At 39.0% G+C, this 24,308-nt stretch overlaps 1 protein-coding gene across 1 annotated transcript in view; it reads left to right on the top strand.

Moving 5' to 3' along the window:
• Positions 1-24,308, top strand: part of STRBP (spermatid perinuclear RNA binding protein) — a 130,776-nt gene that overhangs the window by 51,807 nt on the left and 54,661 nt on the right. The window lies entirely within an intron of this gene.

Genomic DNA, 24,308 nt, shown 5'->3' with positions numbered 1-24,308 from the left:
GATAACTCAATTTCATTTCTTTTTATGGCTGAGTAATATTCCATTGTATACATGTGCCACATCTTCTTTATCCATTCATCTGTCGATGGACACTTAGGTTGCTTCCATGTGCTGGCTATTGTAAATAGAGCTGGAATGGACATCTTGGTACATGACTCTTTTTGAATTATAGTTTTCTCAGGGTATATGCCCACTAGTGGGATTGCTGGGTCGTGTGGTAGTTCTCTTTTTAGTTTTTTAAGGAACCTCCGTACTGTTCTCCATAGTGGCTGTACCAATTTGCATTCCCATCAACAGTGCAGGAGGGTTCCCTCTTTTTTTCTCCACACCCTCTCCACCATTTATTGTTTGCAGGTTTTTTGATGATGGCCATTCTAACCAGGGTGAGGTGATACCTCATTGTAGTTTTAATTTGCATTTCTCTAACGAGTAGTGATGTTAAGCATCCTTTCTTTTTTTTGAATTTTATTTTATTTATTTTTTTGTACAGCGATTCTTATTAGTTATCCATTTTATACATATTAGTGTATATATGTCAATCCCAATCTCCCAATTCATCCCACCACCACCACCACCACCACTACCACCACTACCACCACTTTCCCCCCTTGGTGCCCATATGATTGTTCCCTGCATCTGTGTCTCAATTTCTGCCCTGCAAACCAGTTCACCTGTACCATTTTTCTAGAGTCCACATATATGAATTAATATACGATATTTGTTTTTCTCTTTCTGACTTACTTCACTCTGTATGACAGTCTCTAGATTCATCCACGTCTCTACAAATGACCCAATTTCGTTCCTTTTTATGGCTGAGTAATATTCCATTGTATGTATGTACCGTGATGTTGAGCATCCTTTCATGTGTTTGTTGGCAATCTGTATATGTTCTTTGGAGAAATGTCTATTTAGGTCTTCTGCCCATTTTTGGATTGGATTGTTTGTTTTTTTGATATTGAGCTGCATGAACTGCTTGTATATTTTGGAGATTAGTCCTTTGTCAGTTGCTTCGTTTGCAAATATTTTCTCCCATTCTGAGGGTTGTCTTTTTGTCTTTATGGTTTCTTTTGCTAAGTTTCATTAGGTCCCATTTGTTTATTTTTGTTTTTAGTTCCATTTCTGTAGGAGGTGGATCAAAAAGGCTCTTGCTGCGATTTATGTCATAGAGTGTTCTGCGTATGCTTTCCTCTAAGACTTTTATAGTGTCTGGCCTTACATTTAGATCTTTAATCCATTTTGAGTTTATTTTTGAGTATGATGTTAGAGACTGTTCTAATTACATTCTTTTACATGTAGCTGTCCAGTTTTACCAGCACCATTTATTGAAGAGGCTGTATTTCTTCCTGGTTCAGTGTCGAAAGGTTGTGCTTTTCTAAGAATTTGTTCATTTCTTCCAGGTTGTCCATTTTATTGGCATATAGTTGCTTGTAATCTCTTATGATCCTTTGTATTTCTGCAGTGTCTGTTGTTACTTCTCCTTTTCATTTCTAATTCTGTTGATTTGAGTCTTCTCCCTTTTTTTCTTGATGAGTCTGGCTAATGGTTTATCAATTTTGTTTATCTTCTCAAAGAACCAGCTTTTAGTATTATTGATCTTTGCTATCGTTTCCTTCATTTCTTTTCATTCATTTCTGATCTGATCTTTATAATTTTTTTCCTTCTGCTAACTTTGGGGCTTTTTTTGTTCTTCTTTCTCTAATTGCTTTAGGTGTACGGCTAGGTTGTTTATTTGAGATTTTTTTTTTGTTCCTTGAGGTGGGATTGTATTTCTATAAACTTCCCTCTTAGAACTGCTTTTGCTGCATCCCATAGGTTTTGGGTCATTGTGTTTTCATTGTCATTTGTTTCTAGGTATTTTTTGATTTCCTCAGTGATTTCTTGGTTATTTAGTAGTGTATTGTTTAGCCTCCGTGTGTTTGCATTTTTTACAGTTTTTTTCCTGTAGTTGATATCTAGTCTCATAGTGTTGTGGTCAGAAAAGATAATTGACATGATTTCAGTTTTCTTAAATTTACCAAGGCTTGATTTGTGACCCAAGATACGATCTGTTTTGGAGAATGTTCCATGAGCACTTGAGAAGAAAGTGTATTCTGTTTTTTTTTGATGGAATGTCCTATAAATATCAGTTAAGTGCATCTTGTCTAATGTGTCATTTAAAGCTTGTGTTTTCTTATTTATTTTCATTTTGGATGATCTGTCCATTGGTGAAAGTGAGTTGTTAATGTCCCCTACTATTAATGTGTTACTGTCAATTTCCCCTTTTATGGCTGTTAGCATTTGCCTTATGTATTGAGGTGCTCCTCTGTTGGGTGCATAAATGTTTACAGTTGTTATATCTTCTTCTTGGATTGATCCCTTGATCATTATGTAGTGTCCTCTTTGTCTCTTGTAAATAGTCTTTAAAGTCTGTTTTATCTGATACGAGAATTGTTATTCCAGTTTTCTTTTGATTTCTATTTGCATGGAATATCTTTTTCCATCCCCTAACTTTCAGTCTGTATGTGTCCCTAAGTCTGAAGTGGGTCTCTTGTAGACAGCATATATACGGGTCTTGTTTTTATATCCATTCAGCCAGTCTGTGTCTTTTGGTTGGAGCATTTAGTCCATTTACACTTAAGGTAATTATTGATATGTATATTCCTATTACGATTATCTTAATTGTTTTGCGTTTGTTATTGTCTTTTCCTTCTCTTGTGTTTCCTGCCTAGAGAAGTTCCTTTAGCACTTGTTGTAAAGTTGGTTTGGTGGTGCTGAATTCTGTTAGCTTTTGCTTAAAATTAAATTATGCCTCAGTTATTCTGCTATTGATTCCTTCTAGAAAATTTTTAATTTCATTTATTGTGTTGTTCATCATGCTCTTTAGTTCTTCTAGGTCTTTGTTCAATGTTTCTTGTATTTTCCCCATTCTATTTCCAAGATTTTGGATCATCTTTACTATCATTACTCTGAATTCTTTTTCAGGTAGACTGCCTATTTCCTCTTCATTTGTTTGGTCTGTTGGGTTTTTACTTTGCTCCTTCATCTGCTGCGTATTTCTCTGTCTTCTCATTTTGCTTAACTTACTGTGTTTGGGGTCTCCTTTTCGCAGCCTGCAGGTTCAGAGTTCCTGTGTTTTTGGTGTATGTCCCCAGTGGGTAAGGTTGGTTCAGTGGGTTGTGGAGGGGACTGGTGCCTGCGTTCTGGTGGATGAGGCTGAATCTTGTCTTTCTGGTGGCCAGGACTGCGTCCGGTAGTATATTTTGGAGTGTCTGTGAACTTATGGTTTTAGGCAGCCTGTCTGCTAATGGGTGGGGTTGTGTTCCTGTCTTGCTAGTTGTTTGGCATGGGGTGTCCAGCCCTGGAGCTTGCTGGTCGTTGAGTGGAGCTGGGTCTTAGCGTTGAGACAGAGATCTCTGGGAGAGCGCTTGCCGATTGATATTATATGGGGCCAGGATGTCTCTGGTGGTCCAGTGTCCTGAACTCAGCTCTTCCACCTCAGAGTCTCAGGCCTGACAGCCGGCCGGAGCATCAAGGCCCTGTCAGGCACACAGCTGCTAGTGTTGGAGGGTCTCCTGCAGAGCTGGGGGGTGGCTTTCACTCACCGCGAGGACAAGGACACTGGCAACAGAAGTTCTGGGAAGTACTCCTTGGCGTGAGCCCTCCTAGAGTCCTCTGTAACTTGTTCTTTCAACTTCCTTTAGGGTTTTTTTTGATGAACAGAAGTTCTAGGTTTTAATATACTCAACTATATTTTATTTTATAGTCAACACTTTTGTGTCTTTACGGAATCGTTTGCTTTTCTTTTTTTCATTTTATATGCCAATATCTGTTAACATTAAAGCTGACATTTAAAGTCCTGAGATTGTGGTGGTAGAATAACAGTGAAGGAAGAGGATAGTTTAGGAAAATGAAAGCAGAATGAGAAACATTTTGGCATATACCCATGTGTATGTATAACTAGTCATTGCTCATTCCCAACCCCCAATAGAAAATAAGTCATTTTTAAAAAGCTGGATTCACGTTTGTGCTTTAAACTCAGGTACCTGGGTAGGGATCACAGGTCTACTAGTCAGCGTGACTTTTCCCTAAACTCTCACCAGCCTGTGTTTCTTGAATGATTTACCCTTTCTCTGGACTTTATTATATATTTCATTTTTTTTTTCGTGTCATGACTGTTGGTGAGAAAGTGATTATGACCTTTGTGATTCATTTAGACAAATATTAAAAGGATGTTACATGAATGTGTTATTTATATTAGAAATTATTTCTAGAATTTGAAAATGGTTGGAATAAAGCTTAACCTAAAGAAATTTGTGGTAAAGCATTCTATAGTAAAACATTTTCAAAAATTATTTTTTCTATACCCTGATTTTAAATTTCAAAAAAGTGCTTCACTTAAATGCTATTCTGCTCCTCGTTCAGCTTATCAGAAGCATTGTATGACAGATACCCATATCTCCTGTCACCTCTATAAATGCACTCTGTTTTCTAGCAGATTTGAATTCTGGAATCCCTTCACCTCCAGGGAATGTCTGCGCAAGCATACACACGGACACACACACACTCATAATAGACACCATATTCTTTCACAGCTATCCTTTTACATGCAGTTTCTGCTGCTGGGAGAACTTATTGTGCTTTATTTATTTATTATTATATTTTTCGGTACGCGGGCCTCTCACTGTTGTGGCCTCTCCCGTTGCGGAGCACAGGCTCCGGATGCGCAGGCTCAGCGGCCATGGCTCACGGGCCCAGCCGCTCCGTGGCATGTGGGATCTTCCCGGACCAGGGCACAAACCCGTGTCCCCTGCATCGGCAGGCGGACTCTCAACCACTGCGCCACCAGGGAAGCCCCTCTTGTGCTTTATTAATAAGGGTATAGTTGTTGCCATCACAGAAATAACCTGTATTGGTGTAGTGCTTTACCAAGTGCTTTTACGTACATTTTCTCAACTTTAACCCTTACCTAAAGCCTATGTGTTTGGCAGGGCAAGTTTTAGTCCTACTTTGGGCTGGGCTAATACTAAGGCTCAAAGTCATAAAGTCAGCACTTTCCTGGTACATTAAGATGCTTAGTAAGTATTTATTGGATGGAGGAATGGATGAATGAATGAATGGCTGTTCTCACCCTTATGCCCTTTGGATTATATCATGGCTGCAGATTTAGTTATACGCCAGCAGAGGACTTGGTATATAGTAGAAACTAGAATGTTTATTGACTACAACTTCCGCTTCTGGCTATGTTGGAGTAATGTTCTGGACTAGCCTTCTTGCCATAAAAAAACTGTAAAACTGGACAAAATATATGAGGCAGCTCTTTTAGCCTTTGGGCAACAGGCCTGTGATCTTGCAATTCATGGAATGAGCCCCATGATTGACCCTGGTTTCTACCTGAAAACAATTTCCTGAGCTGGAGTCCAGGCAGAGCATTGTGGCCTTACTGTTCTGAGCTCAGAGTTTGGGACAGCTAAAATGTCTAGCATCTTCAGGGCAAGACCTTGGAGAAGAGGAAGGTGTGTAGGAGGGGCGCTCATATGTTTGTGTGTGGGTCCCTTGTGAATTCTTGGCAGAGGGTTGGACGTCCATGAATGAGAAAGACCAGAAGGATGCCTTAGGGTTGGGAATGGAACAGAGATACTAGAGGTCGTACAGCTGGGGGATATCGGAGCTCTGGCCCAGACGGATTTGAGAGACATGATGGACACCCCAGGCAACTGATGAAACACTGGAAAGAACATGAGATAAAGCAGGGATTGGCAAACCGCGTCAGTAAAGTTTGTTAAAACATATCCACGCCCATCATTTACATATTGTCTGGTTGCTTTCAGTCTACAATGGCAAAGTTCAGTATTTGCCACAGAGACATTAGGGCCGGCAAAGCCACAATATTTACTATTCGGCTCTTTAAGAAAAAGTTTTCTGACTACTGCCCTAGAGTTAAAGCTTATTCTAGACCTTCCCATAGCAAAGCCTATGACCAAATCTAGATCTTCCTGTAACAAAGCCTATAAGGCAAAATCTGCAGGGGAGACAGAACTTGGAGGTTGAGCTCTCCCAGGTCAGGGAAACTTGGGAAGCATCTTGAACTTTCCATAGATACCCTAACAGAAGTATTACTTGACATTTTATTTAAAATTAGAATGTTTCTGAGCAGTATTGCCTCCTGTAGTGCTTTGGGACCTTTCTAACAGTGACAGTGGCTTTAGCCTACACTCTGATACTTTGCAAGTCTTTGGTTACTCCCCTGGACAAATTCTATGTAAGAATATGTCTCATTCCACTTTAAAAGAAAAACCCTGTAATCTTTCTTGATGATGGAACTTTCTAGGATCTTCTATCCAATGTCAGTATTTAGTTTAAATTGAAAAAGTTGCTAATCCGCAAAGGCTAGAACCAGAGCTAAAGTAGCTTCCTATTTAAGAGGAACAAGCAAGGTTCCTTTTGTTTCTGAATATTTACAGATTGTTTCATGCATATAGACAAAACGGAATAACAAAAAACTGGATGCGCACCACACATAGCTTTTTTTTGCATGTTAATGTTTTGCCAAATTTGCTTCACATTATTTTTCTAAGAAATAGTATCTCAGATACATACTGTGTGTGTATCCCTCCCTGATCCTGTTCTGTCCCTTCTTTTCCCAGTGATAACTACTCTTGAATCTTTTGCTTGTCATTACGTTAGATGTTTTTATACCAACCAAGTGTGTGTGTTTGTATCTATAAATTATATGTAATATTTTATGCATTTTCAAGTTTAAATAAAAGCCATCATTTTGTACATATTAGTCTGCAACTACTAGCTTTTCCACTCAGCCTTGTTTTGAATTTAGACATGGTAAAATGTATCATTGTAATTCATTTACTACATGATTTGTATCTTCATTCTTTTGTTGATGGACATTTAGGTTTCCAGTATTTTGTGATTATAAACAGTGCTAAAGTGAATATTGGTGTTATCTGTCTTACTGTGTTTATATATTGGAGTTTCTCTAGATAATGTAACCGGAAATAGTATTGTTGCTTGTAGTATATCCACATCTTTGACTATCAGTTATTACTGAATTGCTTCACAAAATGGTTTTATCCTTTTATAATTTCACTTGCTTTGGTTTGCACAATTACATCATGGGTACTCTAAAGCAAACACATTGTACCTGAAGAAAATATGACATATGACAATCTCATTTTACTACAGATAAATTGAAAGTTGGTTGTTTAGATTCTTGATAAATTTATTCCTGTTTAAAAACCTTCTTATGGAAATGTTCAAACCTGTACAAGTAGAGAGAACCCCTGCGAACCATAGAGAAAACCTCCATCGTCAATTTTCAGTAATTATTAACATATGGCAGGCCTTATTTCATTCTCCCTCATCCCCTCAACTAGATTATTTTAGAGATCACAGGTTTTCATTTAATTTCATCTGTGATTACTTTAGTGTATATACTAATCTTTATATAGTGTATATCTCCTACCCCCACAAAAGAAACCCACAATACCATTATCACCCTCCAGAAATAATTCCATAATGTTATCAAATATTCAGCATTCAAATTTTCCCAATTAATCTGTTTTCTCATTTTATCTACACTATTTAAAATATGATTACATTGTGAAAATATATACTTTTAAGGAATATATTTAAGCAGTGTCATATAAAATGTACTCTTAGATTTCTGGTTTTTCATAGAATCATGTTTAAACAAATGGTACCTATAAAGTAATCTAGGTGTAGTCTAACCCTTTTACTTTATAAATGAAAGAATTGAGGCTCAGAGAGGTTGAAATTTATTTAAAATTGGCCAGCTCACTGTAGCAGAGTTGGAATTAGAAGGCAGATCTTCTGACCCTAAATCCATTGCTCTTACACTAATTACATAGTGTTGCCTGTCTCATGTTTTTCATCAGCTTTCTAAATCTGGCATTTAAATACTTTTTCCAGTGGCTTTTCATAAATGTCAGACTACTGTACTGTCTGTACAGTACTAATCTTGTGGTTTACAACAGGTTGTATTTTAAAAGGAGTTTGTGAAAGGGTTGAATTATAATATCAACACTTGTGCCAAAGATACTGAGCTGTTCTGAAAAGCTGCTTGTCTTTTCTGACCTAGATACACAGTTTCCAACTGTGGCAGAGGATGCCAGAAAGGGAGAATGAGTGCTGGCAAGAGGCTGGAAATTAAATTATTATATTACTGAGGAATCTAGTATAGTTCTTCATTTGTAGCACTGTTGTATGTGGAATATTTTCTGTATTGCTGTAATACTTGGTGAATCTGTGTACTTTTTTGGGCATACAAGACCTATTGTTTATTTTGCTAAGGTGAAAACAAAAAGACTTCTTTTTGTTTTAAAGTTGGTGGTTTTTAACATTACTCCTTGTTTATTACTAGATTGCAGGTTCTGAGGTAATTTTGCAAACCTAACTAATTAAGAGAAATAATCTTGTCCTTTCTATCTTCAGATATGGTTTCTTTGTGCTGCTCTGTCCTGTAGAATAACAACAAAAAGTCTTTTGGGAACCAAAGACAATATTTGAACCTTGTTTACCAAGGTGCTGGTTTTCCCTCCAGTGTTAAGTGTGCTGCAGCGGGCACAGTAGGGCAGAGAATACTGTTTCTTGGCACATTCATTACCACTTTTTTCTTTCGATCAGAATTGTCACCAGATCTGTAAATTCTAAAGATACTCTGATGACCTCTGTCACAGCCATTTAGTGAGAAGGCAGTTAATAGGTACTGAGGCACATATAGTTCAGGTGCTACTTCATGTTTAATTGTGATTTAAAGGACTAGATCTTTTAAAGATCACTGTGCAAAATTAAATATATGCCTGCTCTTTGATTTGCTTGTGGACACGGTGATATGAATCGTAAAGATGCTGGAGACGCAACCCGAGTTCTAGGGATAGCTCTGCCAATGTGTGATCATAGACAAATAATTTAACATCTTTGTATATTTGTGCTTTCACATTTTAAAAGTTTAAAAAATGAAATTTATACCATTCTGTTTTTTACTACTTTTCAGGGCTGTTGTAAGCAATGAATGTGATGCTATATGAGAAAAATATTTTGAGAAATTCATTTGAGTTTCTCTTTTGTGCCAGGTATTCTATGTTTGCAAAACAAAAAGTAAGCAAAGAAAAGATGTCATATGGCAATAGTAAATCCTATGGAGAGAACAGGGTCAGAGGTGTGCTGGAGGAGGGCGTGCTGTTTTATATAGGGTAATCAGGGATGGGCTTATGATAAGGTGACATTTGAGCAGACGCTTGAAGAAGTAAGAGGAGTTATGTGGATGTCAGGGGTAAACTAGCTAGGTTCCAAGGGTGGGGAATTGTGTGCCTTGTTTGAGAAATAGCAAGATACCAGCGTGGGTGGAACACAGTGTGTGAGGAGGGGAGTGATGGGGGATGAGGCCAAGAAGTTAATGGGAATCAGATTATTGGAGATTTATAGGCCATTATGAGGTGTTTACTCAGAGACCAGAAGCATTGGAAGGTTCTGAGCAGAGGAATGACATGACCTAATTTTTTTTTTTAATTTTAGTTTTATATTGGGATATAGTTGATTTACAATGTTGTGTTAGTTTCAGGTGTACAGCAAAGTGATTTAGTTTTATTAATACATATATATCTATTCTTTTTCAGATTCTTTTCCCATATAGGTTATTGTAAAGTACTGAGTAGAGTTCCCTGTGCTATGCAGTAGGTCCTTGTTGACTAATTTTTTTAAAAAATATTTTATTTATTTGGTTGCGCCAGGCCTTAGTTACGGCCAGTGGGCTCATTAGTTGTGGCTTGCTGGCTCCCTACTTGTGGCATGGGAACTCTCAGTTGCAGCATGCATGTGGAATCTAGTTCCCTGACCAGGGATTGAACCTGGGCCCCTTGCATTGGGAGCGTGGAGTCTCAACCACTGTGCCACTAGGGAAGTCCCTGATTTTCTATTTTATATATAGTAGTGTGTATATGTTAATCTCAACTCCTAATTTTTCCCTCCCCCCCGCAACCATTCCCCTTTGGTAACCATAAGTTTTTCTATGTCTGAGTCTGTTTATATTTTGTAAATATGTTCATTTGTATCATATTTTAGATTCCACAATATAAGTGATATCATATGATATTTATCTTTCTGTGTCTGACTTACTTCACTTAGTATGATAATCTCTAGGTCCATCCATGTTGCTGCAAATGACATTATTTCATTCTTTTTTATGGCTGAGTAATTTTCCACTGTATATATGTACCACATCTTCTTTATCCATCTGTCTATTGGTGGATATTTAGGTTGCTTTCATGTCTTGGCTGTGACATGACGTAATTTAAATTTTAAAGGGAACACTGGTTACTCTTGCTGAGAATAAACTCTAGGTGGGGAAGCAAGAGAACAAGGTAAAAGTGAAGGATTTGGTGATGGATCAGATGTGGATGTGAGAGGAAGAGAGGTGTCAAGGATGACTCCCCCAGGTTTTTGGCATGAGCTGCTGTAGGATGGGGTATTTGCCTTCTTTTGAGAGAGGGAAGACTGGGAGTGAGTAGCAAAGCTCGTTTTAGTTTTGTTTTTTTGAGGGAGGAGGTCACGAGTTGGTCTGGGACATATTAAGTTTAAGATGTTTATTAGACATCTAGGTGGGTATGTTGATTGTGTCCTTGAATGTGAGTCTGAAACTCAGGGTGATATAAATTTGGGAGTCCTCAGTGTACACATGGTATTTAAAGCATCAAGCCTGGATGATATTGCCAAGGGAGTGTGTGTAGAATAGTAAAGAGATTAAGAGTGAGGTGTGTGTCCAGAGGCACTCCAGCATTTAGGTTGTGGATATAAGAAAGAAGGGAGATGGCAGAGTAATTTATGAAGTAGGGGGAGAACAAAGAGGGTAGTGTACTGGATGGGAGCTAAGGGAAGTAAAATGGTTAAGCAGGGAGCAGTCAGCTGTGTCAGCTCTTGCTGAGAGGTTGACTAAAATGAGGGCCGAGAATTGTTCACAACACTGAACTCCATGGAAGTCCTATGGGGCTTGACAAGAGCTGTTTCGGTGGAGCATTGGGGTGAGAGGCTGATTGGGGTGAATTTAAGAGAGAATGGGAGGAGAGGAAATGGAAACCAAAAGTGTGAACTCAAAGAATTATGCCTTAAGAGAGGCAGAGAATCCGGCCGTGGGGAGGCAAGAGGTCAAGGAAAGTTATTCAAGAGAGAGGAGGGGGGTGATTACAGGAGTGATATTCTTGAGGGGATAGGATCTAGAGGATTTGAGTGGAAAGATTTCCATTAGATAGGAATAGGGACAGTTCATTTGTAAAACAGGAAAGAAGGAAGAATATATGGGAAAAGATGCAGCAACGTTGATATTTTGCATGAAATAGGAAGCAGGAGGATGACCAGTTGAATGCGAGGATATGGGAAGAAAATACAGATGTGATGAGACAAGAGAAGATGTGAAATAATCATTAGGAAAGTGGGAAGTGAATGAATATTTGTTTTTTTTAATGGGGCTCCTTGGGCGTTGCAGGTGTTTAGCATCCCAGGGTACCAAATGCCAGGATTACCCACCTAGTCATTGTGACAACCAGCAAACTTTACCTCACGTTTTTAAATCCCCCAGGGTTGCAGTACCACCCGTGTTTGGGAACTGTTGATTATTGGGCCTTTTGAAGTTAAATCATGAATTTAGAAAAAGAACTGGGACTTCCCTGGCGGTCCAGTGGTTAAGACTTCGCCTTCCAATGCAGAGGGTGTGGGTTTGATCCCTTGTCAGGGAGCTAAGCTCCCACATGCCTCTCGGCCAAAAAACCAAAACATAAAACAGAAGCAATTCTGTAACAAATTCAATAAGGACTTTAAAAATGGTCCACATCAAAAAAAAAAAAACCTTAAAAAAAAAAAAGAACCAATTAGCACTATTGTGTGAATTCCCCCTCACCCCCCTGCCACATTCCAGGGTTACTGGTGGGGTATAGTTAAGAGCTTTGGGTATGATCAGGGTTGGGGTTTTGCCAGGGTAGGATAACAAAGGAAATTGCTGGTGAAAATCAGTGATAGATGATGGATTGTGTAATTTCAGTTGGATAAGGACAGAAGTGAGGGCATGCAAAGGGTGAGGGACTCTGAAAGGTGGTTGGGTTAGTAGATTATGGGTCCTGGTGGGGAGTGGGTACCTAGGGTAGGAAAGGAGATGAGAACATTGGAGGAAAAGAATACAAGGATTTTAGAATTTTAGAAGGATCATCTATGTGGTTCTGGAAATTACTAAGAATTATGCCAGGAATTAGAGATGAACTAAGTACTAAAGTCCGTCCTGAAGGAGTGGAAGGGAGTTTGGGGGATTAATCTCAGATGGGTGAAATAAGGCAAATAAACAGTGGAAATTGTGCTTATGGAAGAAGAGTCAGAAATTGCCTGTAAGTCACTATGATGATGACAGCTGTGGAAATATATGGGAAGAGACGGTGACATTTCAGATAGAGCCTTCTTGGATTCTACAGTTAATGGCACTCTCTAAGGAAAGAGAAATCTAGGGTTGAATTCAGATTTTTATTGAGCCTCTCCTGAGTGCAGGGCACTGTAGGTGCTGTGGAGATAAAGATAAGTAATTTCATTAAGGAGCTTGTGATAAAAATAACTAAAACTGAGTAATAGAAATGTCATAAAGGAAGTTGAAAAAGGACTGGATGGCTCAAAGAAAGAAGAAATTTATATTAACCTCAAGTATTAGGTAAGCCTTCCTGGAAGGGTAGATTTGAGATGGACATTTGATGAATAGAACAAGGGCAAATCATAGTGGAGTAGAGGTTGCAGTCCAGGTAAGGGAAGGGTTTAACTTGGAGCTTAGCGGTAGCACATTGTATGGTATTCTGGGGAAGATTCATTATTCTCTTTTTGGCTGGAACTACAGTGATGAGAGAAACGACAGGGACAGAATTGCATACGTGTTGTATTATGGAGGGCCTTGGTGACACCCAGTATTTGAGTGGAATGCCAGTTAAGCTATTGAGTGTAGTCAATGAAAGTTTTTCTAAAATTTTATTTATTACTTTATTTTATTTCATTTAATTAATTAATTTGCACTAGTCTTAGTTGCAGCAGGTGGGCTCCTTAGTTGTGGCTCGCTGACTCCTTAGTTGTGGCACACGGGCTTAGTTGCGGCATTCATGTGGGATCTAGTTACCTGACCAGGGGTCGAACCCAGGCCCCCTGCATCGGGAACGCGGAGTCTTAACCCCTGTGCCACCTGGGAAGTCCCCATCATTGAAGGTTTTGAAGGGGAGCTTGATGTTCTCAAAGTAAAATTTTCCCCAAAGATGGGCTGAAGTGGGGATAGAATAGTTTAGGAAAAGATAGATTCCTGTAAATAGTAAAACATGGCAAAACTATTCACAGTAGTATACAAGACTTCCATATCTTTGAGCTATAAACATCTTTAGTAGTAAAACAAAGACTGAAACTCAGGATTTCCATTCTCATGCTGTATCTCTTTTCCTGTTTTGAATTCAGAGAGTTTGCCTCATTTATGTTTTCTTTACATGGCTCTCAGAACAGCACAGTCTTCGTTTTCCTAGTATCTCTCAGGCACTTCTCTGTCTAGTTGTGCCTCTTTTTCCTGTTCGTTGGTGCACCTACTCCCTTGGTGATGTTGTGGCTTTGCATACTACCTATATGCTGAAAAGTACCAGATTTATAACCTAATCCAGATCTCTCTTCTAAACTGTAGGTTCATATGCTATAGTTGCCTACTTGTATATCTAATAATTATCTCAAGCTCAACATGTCCAAACCTGAATTCCTGTTCTTAATCCCCAAACCGCCTCTCCCTGCACCTTCCCTAACTCAGTCGCTCAGGCCAAAAACCTTGACGTCAATCCTGACGCCTCCACCTCGCTCCCACTCCACATCCATTCTACTAGGAAGACATGCCATCTTTCCCTTCAGAATATATCTATTCTCTGATTGCTAAACTTTCTTAGTGGTCTCCTTCCTTCCACCCTTGCCCTCTCTACAGTGTATTTCAACATAGCAAGCATAGTGATCTTTTAAAAACATGAGTCAGATATTGTCAGTGCTCTGCTCAAAACCCTCTAAGGGTTCCGTGTCTCACTCAGAGTAAAAGCCATAGTCCTTAAGATGACTAGAAGGACCTCCTGTTTCAGGAATTGACAAACGATGGCCCCTGGACCACATTTGGATCCATTGCCTGTTTCTTGTTTTATTTATTTATTTATTGTTTTTGCGGTTTGCGGGCCTCTCGCCGCTGTGGCCCCTCCCGCTGCGGAGCACAGGCTCCGGACGCGCAGGCCCAGCGGCCATGGCTCGTGGACCCAGCCGCTCCGCGGCACGTGGGATCCTCCCGGACCGGGGCACGAACCTGCGTCCCCCGCATCGGCAGGCGGACTCTCAACCACTGTGCCACCAGGGAAGCCCCATTTCCTGTTTTTGTGTGACCTGTGGGCTAAGAATGATTTTTACATTTTTAAATGGTTAAAAAAAAAAAACCTGATACTTTGTGACATGAACATCGTATGAAGTTGAAATTTCAGTGCCCATAAATAAAGTTGTATTGGAATACAGCCACACCCATTTGTTTGCACACTGTGTTATGGCTACATTTGCACTACAAAGGCAGAGTTGAGTAGTAGAGACCTTATGGCTCGAAAGCCTAAAGTACTTTTTATCTGGTCCTTTAAAGAGAAAGTTTGCCAACCTCTGCCCTGTATGATCTGGTTCCTCACTCCCACCCTCAGTCCTCATTGCCCTTCTCTCCCCACCCAGCCTACTCCAGCCGTCCAGCCACAGTGGCCTCCTGTGCCTCTATCTAACCAGGCACAGTCTTCGTCCCCTGCCAGGAATGCTCGTTCCTGAGATCTCTGCATGGCTCACTCCCTCACCCCATCAGGGTTTGCTCAGGCATCACCTTCTCCATGAGGACTGACCATCTATTTAAAATCGCACCCTCCTCTGTATAGTACCTGCGTACGTGTGCTGTCCCCTGCTCTTTCTTTTCCATAGCACCTCACACCTTCTCACATACTGTTTAAATTACTTGTTTTTACATTTACTGTTTTTTGGTTGTTTCCCCAGCCCTGGACTTAAACACAAGGGCAGGGGTTTTTGTTTTGTTCACTGATGCATCCTAAGTGCCTAGAACAGTGGCTGGCTTATTATAGGTGCTCAAAAAAGACTTGTTGAGATGCACTAAATTTTGGTTCTTTAATCAAATGAGTCGTCTAACTGGTGGATAGAGTTCTTTCACTTCTGTCACTATTCCATCAGGAATGGGGAAGGGCTAGTGTGTGTGCTTTCAGTGAGGAGACGTGGTTTCCTGTCACCACTTCCTTGGATTGGTTACTTGATAACAACTTTTTCATTCTGCTCACTGACAGTAAGTGTTCAGAAAGCATTCTGATTGACCTAGCCGGCTTGTACAGTGCATTTTATGTTAGCGCTGCAGCCGTTGTGCCATCCTTGTTTAAATTGTTAATTGAGCAGGGACCTTTTGGCCTGAGCCCAGTGTTGCAAGGCTTCAAGTGATGTGGTGGGATTGAGCTTTTCCATCATTATAGGTGTTTTGGGGTAGGGATGAAGAGCTGGATTTTTGGAGTAGGTATAAGTAATTTAAAGGTTTTTCAGTTTAGCATTCCCCTAGTGCCGTTTTAATATAGAAAATAAAAGGAAATTTTCCGAGGAAAGTACGGAAATGCAGTATTCTTTTCACATTAGTATTGTACAGAAACTGAATGCCACCACGTAGGGAAAGTTTAGTTTATTTGAAGGGATTTGGAGGAAGTATTGAATTTATATGTATTTGCTCTTCTCTTAATGTATCTGAATTGGTTCATTTTCATATGCCCTGTGCTATCAAGCACAGTACCAAGTTACAGAACAGGCAATTAGTAAGTATGTATTTACTGGTAAATCTCTTTATCTTAAAGTAATCCTCTTGGCATATCAGTGAGGTATCTTTTTCTAATTTTATTTGCCCATCTTTAATATAGTGGACATGTGATTGTTCTTTTGTAATGGAGAAGTAGAGCCTGGATATTTGATTTTCACATAGCTCCTTCTGGAGAGGTTACAGATGTTAGTATTAGCAAAATTTAAAGTTTTCTATTCAGTTAATATTTTGAGAGTAAATAATTTCTTAGATTCTATGTCACACTGTTTACAAGACATTATTTGGAATTTTTCAAGAAAGTAAGTATATTTAAATATTTTTTGCCTTAATTTTTAATATTTTCTCCTAATTTCATTTCAGAAAAATTCCTAAATATTTGACTAAATTTTATAGTTTGAATATAGAAAGCATCGTCATTCTCCAGTTTTGAGATTTGCTCCTAAGAAAAGGGTCTAATATTCATACATACAAAAACCTAGCTTTGTGGGCTGGGTAGCCTGACATCTAAAGCTTTCACCTTTAAAGGTTAGTTAAAAAGGACATACAACGCCACCAAAAATATGATCCATGAAAGAAAAATTTGATAAGCTGGGATTCATTAAAACTAAAAACTTCTGTTTTATGAAAGACACTCTTAAGAGGATGAGAAGACAAGTACCAGACTGGGAGAAAATCTTCGCAAAACACATATCAGATAAAGGACTGGTATCCGAAATATACAAAGAAGTCATAAAATTAAACAGACAACCCAATTAAAAAAGGGCAGAAGACCTGAACAGACACCTCACTAAAGAAGGTATACACATGGCAAATAAGCATATGAAAAGATGCTCAACATCATACGTCATCAAGGAATTTCAATTTCAGATGATAGTGAGATACCATTACACACCTATTAGAATGGCTGAAGACCCAAACTTTGACAGCACCAAATGCTGATGAGGATGTGGAGCAGCAGGAACTCTCATTCTTTCCTGGTGGGAATGCAAAATGGTAACAGCTACTTTGGATGAAAGACAGTCTGGAAGTTTCTTACAAAACTAAACATAGTTTCACCATATGATCCTGTGGTCATACTCCTTGGTATTTTCCCAAATGGGTTGAAAACCTGCACACGAATGTTTACAGCAGCTTTATTCATAATTGCCAACACTTGGTAGGTGAATGGATAAACAAACTGTGGTATATCCAGACAGTGGAATATTTTTCAGTGATAAAAAGAAATGACATGGAGGAATCTTTTTAAAAAAATATTTTATTTAATTTATGGCTGCGTTGGGTCTTTGTTGCTGCGCGCGGGCTTTCTCTGGTTGTGGTGAGCGGGGGCTACTCCTCGTTGCGGTGCACAGGTTTCTCATTGCGGTGGTTTCTCTTGTTGCTGAGCACGGGCTCTAGGCATGTGGGCTTCAGTAGTTGTGGCACGTGGGCTCTAGAGCGCGGGCTCTAGATCGCAGGCTCAGTAGTTGTGGTGCATGAGCTTAGTTGCTCTGCGGCATGTGGGATCTTCCCGGACCAGGGCTCGAACCCGTGTCCCCTGCCTTTGGCAGGCAGATTCTTAACCACTGCTCCACCAAGGAAGTCCCGGCATGGAGGAATCTTAAGTGCATATTGCTTGGTGAAAAGACTACATACTGTATGATTTCAACTATGTGACATTTGGAAGAGGGAGGGTCAAATAGGTGGACCTGGGATTTTTAGGGCAGTGAAACTGTTCTGGATGATTCTGTAATGGTGGGTGCATGTCATAATCCTTTTGTCAAGACTCAGAGAAGGTATAACACAAAGAATGAACCCTGATGTAAACTGTGGTCTTTAGTTAATGATATTGTATTAACATTGGTTCATTAGTTGTAACAAATCTACCACACTAATGCAAGATGTTAATAATAGGGGAAACTGTGTGTGTGTGTGTGTGTGTGTGTGTGTGTGTGTGTGTGTTAGGAAGAAGTGGTATATGGGATTCTTTCTATTTCCCACTCAATTTTTCTGTAAACCTAAGGCTGCTCTAAAAAAACAATGTCTATTAATTGAAAAAAACAGTAGTTAATAAAAAAAGTGATACACAGGCACACACATGCCCATATATACACACTCCACCCTCTGCATACAACTACTCTTACTTAATAAGTAGAACACAGCTAATGTTTTTCTGAGCTCTGTTTTTCAGAGAAATATATATCTGATATATATATCAGAGAACGTATATCTGATATATAATCAAAACATTTTATTTGATACTTGCGGTTTTTTTCCCTTCTGAAGCCATATATAGAGCATATACTATATGCCAAATACTTTTAAGTATTTTTAACAACCTGTCTCATTTAGTTTGAAGTAAATACTGTTCACCTCATTGCACAGGTGAGGAAGCTCTGGCTAAGAGAAGTGAAGTGGCAACGAAGTTGGTAGTTGAATCTAGACCTGACTCCAAAGCCGGTGTCCTATATGGCCTTTGTAATTCACATAGACATATTTGTTGAAAGAGCTAAAGTTTATCCACTAACATAAGTGTAAGTGCCTTTAGAGCAAAAATATTATGGAAAGGGATTGTCTTGTTTTGAATCTTAGCTCTGGTATGTACTTTTGCTTTGTGATTTTAATTAGATTATATTGTCTCTTTATGCTCTAGCTTCCTTATATGTTAAGTGGAGATATTAAGATTGTTGTGGGACTTCCCCGGTGGTCCAGTGGTTACGAATCTACCTTCCAATGCAGGGGACTCGGGTTCAGTCCCTTGTTGGGGAACCAAGATCCCACATGCCACAGGACATCTAAGCCCGCGCGCCGCAGCTACTGAGCCTGTGCGCTCTGGAGCCCTCGCATCACAACCTGCATGCCACAATGAAGATCCCGCGTGCCGCAACTGGGACCCGATGCAGCCAAATAAATTTAAAAAAAAGATTGTTGTGAGGATTAAATGAATTAATATATCAAAAGCTCTTAGAACAGTGCCTGGTACAGAATGTGAGTCCCATAACTGTAAGCTGTTAATTAGTAGTGGAATATTTTCTCACTGTATAGGTTAAGGAAACTGAGACCCAAGGAAATTAAGTGATTTTGAGTCACATAACTTTCTAAGGTCACAGAGCTATTAAATGGTGAAGTTGAGTCTTTTTTAAAATTTCAAGGCCAGAATTTTATCCCCTAAGTTAATCACTATTTTAGAGAGAAACTCTTTAAAAATGTGTTGCAGTTTCTATCAGCTCACAGTCTACCAAATATAACTCTTTTTTTTTTTTCAGTCAGATATAGTAGGGAAAAGTCATTGGGCTATGACTTAGGTTTTGGACCACGCTTTGTCCCTGATTAGTTGTGTGACTTCTTTAATATCTCTGATTGTAGTTCACTTTAAACTGAGGGGTAGGTGGAATTGGACCAGATGATTTCTAAGTTCCTTTTACAGCATCGACAGAATATGATTCTGAGATGATATCATGAATTATTGCACTATGCTATAATACCCTGAAGTCCCCAGAGCTGCTTTTTAAAAAAATTTTTTTAAATTTTTTATACAATTTTAAAAGGCTACACTCCATTTACAGTTATTACAAAATATTGGCTGTATTCCCCGTGTTGTACAGTACATCCTTGTGGCCTATCTTATACCCAATAGTTTGTATCTTATACCCAATAGTTTGTATCTCCTACTCCCCCACCACTGTTTTGTCCCCCCACCCCCTGCCAGTAACCACTAGTTTATTCTCTGTATCTGTGAGTCTGCTTCTTTTTGTGTTGTGTTCACTAGTTTGTTGTATTTTTTAGATTCCACATATAAGTGATATCATACAGTATTTGTCTTTCTCTTTCTGACTTATTTCACTTAGCATAATGCCCTCTAAGTCCACCCATGTTGCAACAAAGGGCAAAATTTTGTTTCTTTTTTATGGCCGAGTAGTATTCCATTGTATTGGGTTGGCCAAAAAGTTCCTTCGATTTTTAAGTAAAAATAATAGACACATTTTTCACTTTCACCAAGAACTTTATTGAACAACATATTCACCATTTCGTTCCACTACCTTCTGCCATTTTTCAGGCAAATTCATAATTCCATCTTCCCAAAAATTTTGTATTTTTGAGCAAAGAACTGTTCCAGGTGCCTTTTACCATCTTCCAGGGAATTGAAATTTTTTCCATTAAGAGAATTTTGTGAAGACCAAAATAAATGGAAATCTGAAGATTCAATGTCTGATGGATATGGTGGATGAATCAGAACTTCCCAGCCAAACAGTAACAGTTTTTGCCTGGTCATGAAAGAAACATGCAGTCTTGTGTTATCCTGATGGAAGATTATGCGTTTTCTGTTGACTAATTCTGGACACTTTTCGTCAAGTGCCGCTTTCAGTTGGTCTAATTGGGAGCAGTTCTTGTTGGAATTAATCATTTGGTTTTCCAGAAGGAGCTCATAATAGGGAACTCCCTTCCATATACACAACATCACCTTCTTTGGTGTGGTTGGTGGTGGTTCATCTCGCTTGCCCCATGATCTCTTCCATTCCACATTATTGTACAGTATCCACTTTTCATCACCCATCACATTTGTTTTAAAAACGGAACGTTTTCATTATGTTTAAGTAGAGAATTGCTGCAGAAATACGGTCAAGAAGGTTTTTTTCGCTGAACCTATGTGGAACCCAAACATCAAAGTGATGAGCATAACCAAGCTGGTGCAAATGATTTTCAGCGCTTGATTTGGGTACTTTGAGTATGTCCGCTGTCTCCCACGTGGTATAATGTTCACTGTTCTCAAGTATTGTTTCGATTTGATCACTGTCAACTTCAACTGGTCTACCTGACCGTGGAGCATCGTCCAGCAAGAAATCTCCAGCACGAAACTTTGCAAGCCACTCTGACACGTTTGATCAGTCACAGCACCTTTTCCATACAGTGCACAAATCTTTTTTTTTTTTTTTGCGTTTCAGTGCGTTTTTACCTTTCTTGAAATAATAAAGCATAATATGCTAAAAATGTTGCTTTTTTCTTCCATCTTCAGTATTAAAATGGCTACACAAAAATTCACCCATTTTGATAAGTCTTTATTTATTTAAAACTCCAAATGTTTTTAATTTTTAAAATTATTTATTTTTTGGCTGCGTTGGGTCTTCACTGCTGCTTGTGGGTTTTCTCTAGTTGTGGAGAGTGGGGGCTACTCTTCGTTGCGGTGTGTGAGCTTCTCAGAGTGTAGTCTCAGTTGTTGCGGCGCACAGGCTTAGTTGCTCTACGGCATGTGGGATCCTCTGGGACCAGGGCTCAAACCTGTGTCACCTTAAGTCTTTTTTTAAATGCAAGCTGATGTGACAGCTGTCGCATACAATCTAACAAAATTGTTTTGAATGAAGTTAAAGACAACTAAGTGCTACTAGAGCTGTCTTATGGGAAAAAAACAGACGAACTTTTTGGCCAGCCGAGTACATATATACCACATCTTCTTTATCCATTCATCTGTTGGTGGACACTTACGTTGCTTCCATATCTTAGCAATTGTAAATAATTCTGCTATGAACATTCGGGTGTGTGTATCTTTTCGAATTAGTGTTTTGGGGTTTTTTTAGATGTATTCCCAGGACTGGAATTGCTGGGTCATAAGGTAGTTCTATTTTTAGTTTTTTGAGAAACCTCTACACTGTTTTCCACAGTGGCTGCACCAGTTTACATTCCCTCCAACAGTGTTTGAGGGGTCCCTTTTCTCCACGTCCTCGCCAACATTTGTTATTTGTGTTCTTTGTTTTGATAGCCATTCTGACAGGTGTGAGATGATATCTGATTGTGGTTTTGATTTGCATTTCACTGATGATTAGCTCTGTTGAGCATCTTTTCATGTGCCTGTTGGCCATCTGCATTTCCTCTTTAGAAAAATGTCTATTCATTTCTTCTGCCGCTTTTAAATTGGGTTGTTTATTTGATATTGAGTTGTGTGAGCCATTTACATATGTTGGTTATTAACCCCTTACCCATCATATGGTTTGCAAATATTCTCTCCCATTCAGTAGGTTGTCTTTTCGTTTTGTCGATGGTCTCCTTTGCGATGCAAAAGCTTTTAAGTTTAACTAGGTCCCATTTGTTTATTTTTGCTTTTATTTCCTTTACTTTAGAAGACGGATCCAAAAAAACATTGCTGCAATTTATGTCAAAGAGCGTTCTGCCTATGTTTTCCTCTAGGAGTTTTATAGTATCCAGTCTTATATACAGGTCTTTAATCCATTTTGAGTTTATTTTTGTGTATGGCGTTAGGGAAAGTTCTAATTTCCTTGTTTTACATGCAGCTGTCCAGTTTTCCCAGCGCCACTTACTGAAGAGACTGTCTTTTCTCCATTGAATATTCTTGCCTCCTTTGTCATACATTAACTGACCATAAGTGCGTGGGTTTATTTCTGGGCTGTCTACCCTGTTCCATTGATCTATGTGTCTGTTTTTGTGGCAGTACCATCATACTGTTTTGATTACTGTAGCTTTGTAGCATAGTCTGAAGCCAGGGAACTTGATTCTTCCAGCTCTGTTCTTTCTCAAGATTGTTTTGGCTATTCGGGGTCTTTTGTGTTTCCATACAAATTAAAAAATTTTTTGTTCTAGTTCTGTGGAAAATGCCATTGGTAATTTGATAGGAATTGTATTGAGTCTGTAGATTGCCTTGGGTAGTATGGCCATTTTAATAGTATTGATTCTTCCAATCCAAGAACATGGTATATCTTTCTATCTGTTTGTGTCATCTTCAGTTTCTGTCATCAGTGTCTTGTAGTTCTCAGAGTACAGGTCTTTTGCCTTCTTAGGTAGATTTATTCCTAGGTATTTTATTCTTTTTGATGTGATGGTAAATGGGGTTGTTTCCTTAATTTCTCTTTTTGTTACTTCATTGTTAGTGTATAGAAATGCAACAGATTTCCGTATTAATTTTGTATCCTGCAACTTTACCAAATTCACTGATGAGCTCTAGTAGTTTTCTGGTGATATGTTTAGGGGTTTCCATATATAGTATCATGTCATCTGCAAACAGGGACGGTTTTACTTCCTTTCCAGTTTGGATTTCTTTTATTTCTTTTTATTCACTGATTGCTGTGGCTAGGACTTCCAAAACTATGTTGAATAAAAGCAAGAATGAGCCCAGAGCTTCTTGATGTATAGGTAGGGTGGTTACTCTCCATACTGATGACTGAAAAGTGCTATTGGTGATCCACAGTTTCTCCACTACATCAGCTTTTACTTAACATTCTTCCCTCTTTTTCTGCTTTCAGTCAACTTTCTTAATATGTTTGACTTATTGGTTTTACCTTTTTATAGCGAGCAGCTTGTGGACTTTGTTTTCAGTTCTCACCTGTGAGCAGTTTAGTTCAGTTCTCATCGGTGCAGCAATCTTTGGCTGCAGGATTTACAGCTAAGTACTGAATGGTTGAATCTTCTAGAATGGAGTAGGGTTGGGAATGGGAAGTGCCAAAGACTCTAAATTGTATAGTGCGATCTTTATACAAAAGGTATAATTTTAGTGACAGGAGGATCTTTGAGATATCTCTTACCGTGGGATCATGTTTTAGTTTGTTTCTTAACTTTGTTGTATAAAAGGACCTTATGAATTGCAGCATTATGTGTTCCCTCTTTACCTTGATTTGATATGTGTAGTAATCAAAGTAAGTTCTATCTGTTCGTTGTTATATAATTTTAAAAAAATCAATCTTCACTAGCTTATTTCAGGTGGATTTTGTTAAGTCAGAGTCAGGGAAGTTGGTTATAAGATATGAATAGTGTTGCATGTAGGTCACAACTGAGTATTATTTGACTGTAAATGTGGGTCTGTTTTTTCATTTGTAGTATTGGGGAGAGTTAAATGTCACCTTTAACTTTCCTGGTCCCAAGAATTCAAAAAGGATTTTTTTTCTTTAAGAGAGCAACTGATAGGAAATTATTGTAGATAGAAGTAAAAGGCGGGGGCTTCCCTGGTGGCGCAATGGTTGAGAGTCCACCTGCCGATGCAGGGGACGCAGGTTCGTGCCCCGGTCCGGGAAGATCCCACATGCCGCGGAGCAGCTAGGCCCGTGAGCCATGGCCGCTGAGCCCGTGCGTCCGGAGCCTGTGCTCCGCAGCGGGAGAGGCCACAACAGTAAGAGGCTCGCATACTGCAAAAAAAAAAAAAAAAAAGTAAAAGGAGGTTTCATTATTTAAGGGAAAGTTTAAAGGAAAGATATTGAGATGAAGAGGGAGCTCTTTCTTTGTGGGTGTTTACATATCCTGGTGTGTGTTACTCCTGATAACCATGTAAGGCATATGTTCTATTTTAATGGTCTCTCTCTAGTTTTTTTGTTTTTTTACCACTGGGCTTATATAAGGACTTCAGTGCTCAGAAAAGCTTATTTTTTACCTTATCTGGAATAAAATCTTATAAAAGTGGAACAAAGGGGTAATAGAATGGTGTTTAGGCCTCTGGGCAGAAATATACTGTGGGATTCTGGTGAGA

The sequence above is a fragment of the Neophocaena asiaeorientalis genome, unplaced genomic scaffold, assembly GCF_003031525.2.
Source record: "Neophocaena asiaeorientalis asiaeorientalis breed wild unplaced genomic scaffold, Neophocaena_asiaeorientalis_V1.1 scaffold78, whole genome shotgun sequence".
In the NCBI taxonomy this organism is placed as follows: domain Eukaryota; kingdom Metazoa; phylum Chordata; class Mammalia; order Artiodactyla; family Phocoenidae; genus Neophocaena; species Neophocaena asiaeorientalis.
This window is presented reverse-complemented; position numbering and strand designations above follow the sequence as displayed.